This window comes from Suricata suricatta, chromosome 14 (assembly GCF_006229205.1).
Source record: "Suricata suricatta isolate VVHF042 chromosome 14, meerkat_22Aug2017_6uvM2_HiC, whole genome shotgun sequence".
Classification (NCBI taxonomy): domain Eukaryota; kingdom Metazoa; phylum Chordata; class Mammalia; order Carnivora; family Herpestidae; genus Suricata; species Suricata suricatta.
In genome coordinates, this window is record NC_043713.1 from 8,908,701 (window position 1) to 8,918,698 (window position 9,998).

Below are 9,998 nucleotides of genomic sequence, written 5' to 3' on the forward strand. Positions count from 1 at the left end.
TTAAATATTTATGAAACCACACAGGATTTTAAAAAGCTGTGGTTAAGAATTTTAACCTATTCTCTTTATTATGAAATATTTCAGACATTAAAAGTATGATGCATAGCATAAAAAAATCCATGCATCTCCCTCCCAGCCTAAGAAAACAAACATTATAAATGGACGGAAGTCCTACGCATACTCCCTCACAGTCACAACCTTTCTCTAACCCCTAAAATGTAGGCATCCTTCTGAGTTTGGTACATTTCGTTCCCAAGTTACTCTTAAATTTTTACTGCCTATTTATCTCTAAACGACTTATCATAGCGTTTTACATTCTTCGAGACTCTTTGTGTAATACTTCAAATTGCTTTTGTTTTTTGCTCAAAAGTCTCAAAGTTCCCAGAGATTGAGAAATGGTTGTGCTCCACTCGCTTCCATTAAAGCTGTGAGTTCCAGGGCGTGCATCTACAGGTGCGTCCCCGTCTTCCAAAGTTCGCTTCCCGCCATTTTGCTTTGAAGAGAGACCTACATCGGTATCTGCTTTGCTTATTGGAAGTAAACCCAAGGAGTTTTCCTTTTCACAAAAATAAACGGTGAAAAACACCCAGCGTATGTTTTGCAGTGGGGCCCTTACAGAGGCATAGCACCCTGACGTCGAGAGCGACGCCACCTAGCTTCTTCCCTGGGAACTACACCCCCATTTCAGTTTTAAGTCATTGAACATCTGTATCGAACGATACTGTGCATGCGTTAGCAAGGTGTGTCCTAAAGTAACAGAGAAGTCTAAGGTAGCTTATTTTGGGGGTCTGGGAACACTCACAAAATTTTCCATATAAACTGCTGGTGAGTACTTCTTTGGTTTACACCATTTCGGTTGGTAAAAGATTTCATAGGAACCCTCTACTTTCAGATAGCGGGGAAACCTGGAGTAAACTTTATCTAATTTTATAACGAAATACTAATGAACATCTCTATTACTTATTACTTATTGTTATAACTTTTCTCACTTATAACAATGCTATTATGTTCCAGTCGTGTGCTGGGAGTTTCTTTGGGATACACATCTAGAAATGGGGTCTATACTTCCTTGATATTTCTGAGTTCTTTTCTGAAGAGAACCGACTGAGCCACCCAGGTGTCCCGGGAAAAGGTGCTATCTTAAAGTTTTTTAAGATAAAAATTTAAAATTTTTTTAAATTTTTCAAATGTATGTCTGTAGAAGAAGAATTCAAGTGTATGTCTATAAATAGGGCACCTGGGTGGCTCAGTCGGTTAAGCGTCCAGCTTTGGTTCAGGTCATGATCTCACAGTTCATGGGTTTAACCCCTGCCTCAGGCTCTGTGCTCACAGCTCAGAGCCAAGAGCTTGCTTCAGATTCTGTGTCTCCCTCTCTCTCTATTCCTCCTCTGCTCATGCTCTCTCTCTCTCTCTCTCTCTCTCTCTCTCTCTCAAAAATAAATAAACATTAAAAAATGTTTTTTAAAAGAAAAAAACAAACAAGAAATGCATCTCTGTAATTTTAATTCTTATTATCCTTATTACCCATGAAGGTATTATTGTCATATTTACTGGCATTTTGTTTCTCCCACTATAAGTTGCACATTTATATACTGTCCTTAATTCTATATTGGATTATATATATTTTATATTAGTTTGTAGAAGTGGTTTTTTATATTTTTGAATAGCAATGTTTTGTTCAGTAGTATTTTATGTATCACTTGGTCTGTAATTTGCCTTCATTTTTAAGGTGTTTTTGCATGAACAGAAGTTTCATTTTAATACAATGGAATTCAATTTAACAATATTTTTAAATTTATATTACTTTTGTCGCTTTAAAATACAAGTTACAAGGTACAGTTTATGAATATTGTATTTAGATTTATTTCTTCTGAGTTACTGAATGAAATTAGCGTTTGATATTATTTTATTAACATCTCTGTATGGTTTTCATATTAATATTGATTGAGACATAGAAGAAGCTGGGATCTAGTCCCTCTCTGTATTCAACTGTAGAATTTATAATACTTTGGATTTATCTCTAACTTAAAAGGTAATAGAATTTTCCTGCTTAGTTATACAAGCCTGATGTTGTCCATGGTTATTTAAATTTTGGTAGATTTTAAACTTCTGATTCAATTTATTTCTTTTTGAGTCATTTTGACTGAATTAGGGTTTTCAATACATTTTTTTCATGCCATCATGCAATATGCAGGTGTTGTCATAGATTTGGTCACAAAGTTAGTGTTGTTTTCATCTCCACTATTATTGTACCTGTACCCATTTTCTTCCTTAAAACGATTCTGGTGCCTTCTCTCTGGCTCTCTTTTCTAAAGATAAATCTTAGGGTATATTGTGATTATACTTGTTTCAAAGAATCTCATTTGGGTTTTGTGAATGCTGGCTCTACTGGATTGTAAAGTAATTGAGTTTGTTCTTTATTTGTGGGAATATACTTGGGCTTGTTTTAAAGTGTATCCTTGCAGAAACAGTCTAGCTATCTCAAAATGTATTATTTTGGGGGGTGCCTAGGTGTCTCGATTAAGTGTCAGACTCTTTGTACCTACGAGGGTCATGATCTCCTGGCTTTGTAAGTTCAAGCCCCCTGTGGGGCTCTGAGCTGTCAGCACAAAGCCTGCTTGGAATTTTCTGTCTCCCTCTTTCTCTGCCCCTCCCCCACTCACCCTGCCTCTGTCTCTCTCAAAATAAATAAACTTCTTAAAACATGTACTATTTTTGAATAATATATTTGAATTATATGTTAATAATTCAATTCAATATAAATCTTTCTAAAACTATAAAACTTTAGGTTTCCTGACTAAGCATCTAGACCCTTGTATGTGTGTGTGTGTCTTTTTTTTTTTTAATTTTTGATAATTAAAAAAAAATGTTTCACTGAAATCCCAAGCAGGCTCCACATGGTCAGCTCAAAGCCCAACCTTCGGCTTGATCCCAGGAATTGTGAGATCATGAACTGAATCAAAATCAAGAGTCAGATGCTTAACTGACTGAGTCACCCAGCTCCCTCAGAGTGTGTGTCTTTTTAAACCTAACAAGCTGGAGGGCAGACATAGATTTTTTTTTTTCCATTACAGTGCAAACCTCATCAGAGTGATTTTCTTTCTGCTGATTAGATTTAGTCTACCTTTATAGGAGAAAAGGGGCCCTTAACGCTTTCTGGCTTGTCTAGGGGCATTGCTCATGTTGTAATGTGGGAATATAATACCTTCTGTCTTCTGCCAGGCATTAAACCTCAAATTATAAGTTGTAGAGATCAAGAAATTTACAAAAAGGGGCGCCTGGGTGGCTCAGTCGGTTAAGCCTCCAACTTCGGCTCAGGTCAGATCTCACGTTGGTGGGTTCGAGCCCCACGTGGGGCTCTGTGCTGACAGCTAGCTCAGAGCCTGGAGCCTGCTTCCGGTTCTGTGTCTCCTTCTTTCTCTGCCCCTCCCCCTCTCATGCTCTGTCTCTCTCTGTATCAAACATAAATAAAATATTAAAAAAAAGAAATTTACAAAAAGCAGCTGAAGAGTGAAAATATTCTCTATGTGTTGTTTTTGACTCTTATATTTTGGACTACAGCAATTTCTCATACTTTTATTGTAACTTTCCCTGTTCATTTAAAAGGCATGTTTTTAAATCTTCCCCACATTTGTGTGCCTTGTAGAAGAATATTTACGTCAAATCAATGAGCATGTTTCTAAAAATTGTACTCAACCTGAACTTAATATCTGGCTTAAATTTTTTTAATGCTTATTTATTCTTGAGAGAGAGAAAGAGATAGACCAGAAGCAGGGAGGTGGGAGGCAGAGGGAGGGAGACGCAGAATCAGAAGCAGGCTCCAGGCTCTGAGCTGTCAGCACAGAACCTGATGCGGGGCTCGAACTCACAAGCCATGAGATCATGTCCTAAACTGAAGACAGATTCTCACCTGACGGAGCCACCCAGGTGCCCCTCAGGCTTTTTATTCCTCAGGTAAATAAATACGAAATGGCAAACATCAATAACACTCACAATTTATATTTTAGCTAGTTATTTTAAGAATAATGGGCATTTTCCCCCAGTGTGCATTTATTTTATTTTATTTCTTTACAACGTTTGCCTTCAGATAACGTTCTAATTGTCAACCAATCTGGGATTTTCAACTTTTTATATTAAACTTTACACTTAAATCTAGGTTCACTGTATCTCATTTAAGATACGTTTACGGCTTTAGTCTCCACAAATGTTATATTGTAGGAACCCACGCACGCACACGCACGCACGCCCACTCGATTTCACTTAGATGCGCCACCAGGTTGTGCATTACACTGATATTTCTGAGAATTTGGTAACCTGTCATTCATCCGGGACATTTTGTGCTATGCACTTACCACATACGTTTGTGTCATTACCTCTGTCTTGAATTTGTAATTGAGGCTTTATGCATATGCTATTCTACTTTAAATGCAAGAAATACTCAGAACACTGAACCCCTCTGGCCTAGTACTGTTTTATTTTATATGATTAAATGTAGTTACTTATAATTTGTAGTTATTAACCTTTCATCCACGCAGCTTTTCAGTTCTTGTAGAAATCTGATATCTGGCATTCGATCATGTTTTACGTATTTTCAATGCCATGAATACAATAGAATCTTTGCATCATAAACTGGCTTCTATGTGATAATAGAAAATTCCTAAACTTGCATCCACTTTTTTTATTCATGCCAAGTTTTCTTTTTACACACATCTCTAATTATCAATGTGAAACTCGCCTCATCTACAAACAAATTCACTTTTCTAAAGTAATACATTTTTTTTTAATTTCAGGTCTATTTCTAATCTTATGGTCAGATGCCAGGTTTACCCAGATACTGATTTGACGTCAGGCTCTGCTTTCTTTATTAATAATCCGAGAGTTTTCAAACTTTATCATGCTCAAATACTCCTGAGCTGTTTAAAAATGCCAAGTGTAGCTACATCACCAAATATTCTGCTGCAGTATTCCTGAGGTGTGGCACATTAGTCTTCATTTTTAACAAACACTGAGATTTTTCAGCTGCTGATTTTTCATGCTGACACAACAGTCTACAAAAATGGAAGAGAAATCCTGTAGTGGATAGGGATTTTAGTTCAAATTAAGCAAAGCTTCCAGAGCAGTTAACGCAAACAACGCTGGGAAAAAACCCATTGACTAACCACCACTTCCTGGCAATTTAGCAATCTCACATTTATATCTTAATTTGAAGAATTCTAGATTAGCATAAGCATAAAGAGGTGATGTACTCATGTTGTTTAGCTTTATTTTGTTTTCTCAGTGGTTATTCTCACTTAAGCAGCAATATTGCAGGAATGAACTTCATAAATATGCAAAAGTTAAATACTAATTTTGAATAGATATCTAAATTAGCATTGAAGAGTGTGATAACCCATTTTTAATGAATAGAGGCTTTATGACTTTATTTTCAATATTTTTGAAAGCAGTCAATGCACACTTTAAATGATATAATTATAAACAACAAATTTGAATATATGGAATCAATATTCCATTTGCTTCAGAAAAACTGGGTATAAAACCAAAATAACAAAACATCAATCTATTATATACAGTAATATCTTGCAGGGGTGATTATTTGAGGCAGAGGATGAGCCCTAACAGTGTTCCATCTGCAAACTGTTACTTCCAAAATGTCTTTACAGCCTTCTTTTAAATTTATTTCTTCCTCAAAATATTCTATGGGAATTTGGAAAGAAATCACTTTACCCAGCCTATGTTGTGAGACTGTTAAAGATGCTACTATAGACTGAATGTTTACGTTCCTCCAAAATTCATATGTCAGAATCCTGTCGCCCACGGTGGCATAGCAGAAGGTGGGGCCTTTGGGACATGATTAGGTCCTGAAGGTAGAGCCCTCCTTAGTTGGATTAGCGTCCTTATAAAAAAGACCCCAGAGAGACACCTGGATGGCTCAGGAGGTCAAGCATCGGACTTCAGCTCAGGTCATGATCTCATGGCTCGAGAGTTCAAGTCCCTCTTAGGGCTCTGGGCTGACAGCTCAGAGCCTGGAGCCTGCTTCAGATTCTGTGTCTCTCTCTGCCACTCCCCTGCTTGTGGTCTGACTCTCTGTCCCTCTGTTTCTTTCTCTCAAAAATAAACATTAAGAAAAAAAAAAGACGCCAGAGAACTCCACCCATGAGGACACAGCCAAAAGACTGTGTCTGTGAAACAAGAAGTGGGTCTCGCCAGATATTCAATGGGCCTGTGCCTTGATCTAGGACTTCTCATCCTTCCAATCTGTGAAAACTAAGTATGTTAAGAGCTACCAATCTACAGTTTTCTGTTATAACTAATCCCAAATTAGTTCTAGTTCCACGAAAATACACAACCCTTTTACATTAATTAGCGGTTAACCTATCAAGCTACTCCCCCCAGTTTAATTGTAGTCTATTGAATAAGAAGGTCTATGGGTTCCAAGGTATTTTAGTTGATTAACCCCCCCCAAAACAGGCAAACACAACCAATTAAACAACAACAACAACAACAACAACAACTAAAACCAAAACCTAAATGAAGCAGTGTTTCTCTTCTTCTTTTTGAGAACTGCATTAATGGATATAAACAATTATAACATGCTTCTAAGATATGAGAATGTATTTTTGTTGACAGAAATGCATTATTTCACAATGTGCAACACTGAACCTCTGGGGAGTTGCCTTCCCATTTTGTAAGCCTTCCTTCGGTCTCCACGTACTATGGGAAATGCATCTTAGGACTGCAAATTAATAGATTGTAATGACACTCACGCTATGCATACAAGACTCCTGTGTAATTGAGTTAAGCCAAATTCAAGGTTGGAAAACAACGTATATATATTCCTGATCCTCTTGGCTCTCTTTGCCTGCCTGCTGTCAGGCTTAATTCTTTTCAATCATCCTCAGTTCACCTTAGTGTTTTAAGAAGAGAAAAAAAATGTGTAAAAAATAACATTTCATTTGGTGAAAGAAAAAAAGAAAAAAGTGATAATACCATCATGTTGAGCTCCCGTCATATGTGTTAATATCTTTTGTTGTCATTTTATAGTAAAACTATAAAAGCAAAACTATGCCTCCTTATGTTTGTAACACTTCACATGAATTCAATACATGTACAGACTCCAAATAGTAACATCTACATGTTTGCCATCAAAATATTGTTTTTGTCTCTTTTCTCTGAAAGCATATCTTTACCTTAAATGAGAGAATACATTTTTTTCCAGTAGCTAAGCATGTTGACTTATGTACCTAGAAGCAATCTCTACTGTTTCTGTACTCTGCTTATAATGCACACCTTTTGATTAATAGACGAAAACCTTCAATCTTACATATACCATATAAAAATCAGGGGTACAAATAATTGAGTAAGTTAGTAGCTAATTCCGTATCTTATTTTTTATCACATACACTTCTAACAACTTTGTAACAATGCAAATAGCCCTACATCTTTGAAATACTCATGGAAATCCTAGTAGTAATATGTTAATGATAATAGAACTGCAAGGTTTTAAAATTAAAAACTTACTTTTATTTTACATTTACTTGTATGTCATATTATTACTGCTACTTATAGGAATGTATCTCACTGATATTACATTATAATACTCTACGATTTAGGCAAGCTGCTAAATATGCATAAAATGTAATGGTGTATCATAGTATATGCTTGTTCTATTTTTTTAACAAATTTATTTTTAAAAAACCAACATTAGCAATAAAATATATCTAGTTGAGGTAGATATAATAATTTTCTTTTCTTTTTTTCTTTTTAAAAAGTTTATTTATTTATTTTCAGAGAGAGACAGAGAGAAAGAGAGAAGGGGAGCATCAGAGAGAGGGAGAGACAGATTCCCAAGCAGGCTCTGCACTGACAGAGAGGGGACTGTACCCATAAGTCACGAGATCATGACCTGAGCAAGATCAAGATTTGGACACTTCACTGACTAAGCCACCCAGACACCCCGTAATAATTTTCTCTATGTAATGATTATTACATTTGCTCTTTAGTCCTGCATTCAAAAAATAAAAAACTATAGAAAATACATTTTAGAGATCAATGCCGTATCATTCTTAATGTAAATGAGTCAACATAATGAAGTGTATAAAATATTATTTGTGAGAAGGACTTGTACCTGGAGCTTTAATATTAAATATTATGGGGAAAAAATGACAGGATACATTTCACGGCACACAATAGTTGAATGAGTCATTCTGCCTTACTAAATAAATGTGTCCCAAGTCACTGTCCTTGAAATCTTTGTTTGGGAGAATGGGTTGAGCTTTTGTGATTATAAAAGCATCATCTTGAGCTTAAACTTTTTAAAATTTAATTCGTCATTGAACGTTTAAACAAAACAAATACTATCTGATTTCTATTTTATAATTTTATATCAGAGCTAACAAACAGAGGACACCAGTTTAAATTTCTCAAAGAACATCAGTCTGCATGTAAGATGCTGCTAAAAACATAACAAAATGCCATCCTTTCTAAGAGTATTACACTCAAATAAAAGGAAGATAAAAGAAAAAGAAAAGAAAAGGAAGGAGAGGAGAGGGGAGGCAAAGAGAGAAGAGAAAAGAAGACAGAAAAGGAAACAGAAAAGGAAAGGAAAGAAATAGAAAAGAGAAAAGAAAAATGTGGAAAAGAAAAGAGAAAAAAGGAATAAAAAACAGTTGTGTTCTACATGCATATTTTTCATAAATGTAAACGAGGATGTTCTTCAAAAATGCAAAAGCAATCAAAGCATAAGATTCTAAGCAGAAGGAGACAGGAATAGAGACACGACGTGTAAACATATACGTTAAAGAACACAATTCTGGAACGGGAACGCAAAGAGGAGGTGTTTCTGAAGGGAGCCTTCAAAGTTGAGTTGCCTCTAAGAGGGCGACAATGTTGTCCCCTGCCGTGAGTGATTAAATTGTCACTTACAGTAATGTTATTATTTTTAACAGAACCTATGTGGGCCCATATGGATATTGTTGGTATACCAAGAACTTTTGATCTTCAAAGCATGCTGACTTTATTTTGAAGCAAAGTGGAGGAGAAGAAATATGTAACTTTACAATGAAATGTAGAAGAAAAAAGGCCAAAGAGTTGGATGGCCTGAATGCAGTGTTAGTGCCTTCTTGTCAATTTTCCTCAAAGTATTTGAGAAACTAAGCATTTCAGAGGAAATATTTTTGATCTTAATCTTTTCATTGTCAGATGTTAAATTCTACTTCCCCATATAGAAAAATTATGGTTTTCTGCTGTGCTTCCCTGACTGCCAATTATGTTTATGTTTTTATTTTATTATTATTTTTTTAATTGTTTGTTTTTTATTTATTTATTTTTTGAGAGACAGAGAGAGACAGCAAGAACAGGGGAGGGTCACAGAGAGAGGGAGACAGAGAATCTGAAGCAGGCTCCATGCTCTGAGCTAGCTGTCAGCAGAGCCCAACGCGGGACTCAAACCCACGAGCCGTGAAATCATGACCTGAGCTGAAGCCAGACGCTTAACCGACTGAGCCACCCAGGCGCTCCTGTTTATGTTTTTAAAAACTATATTTCTATTAGGAATGTTTATCATTTTCTTACTGATTGTAGAATTTCTTTCTGTATTATATTCTGGGTGCTAATACTTTCTTCCTTATGTGCGCTGCAAGCATTGTGTCTTAGTTCCTAGCTTATCTTTAATTGTCTTATTGTAAATTTTGGTGACCAGAGGCTTCCAGTCTAAATATACTATCTAATCTATCTTTCCTTTTGTAGTTTTGGTTTTCTATCCTGAGAAATCTCTCCCTACTCAAAACTGAGGACAGTGGTCTCCTGTAGACACTTCTAAATGTTTGTAAGTTTTGCTTTTATATTTAGTGACCTAGAAAAAAAAATTTTTGGTATAGTTTAAAGTGGGAACAAAGCAAATTATATTTCACAGGGTAACTTAGCTATTCTGTTATCTTATCGTAAATGGTCCCCTGTTTCATGTATCAAATTTCCATTCATGTATTGGTCTATCTCTGTAA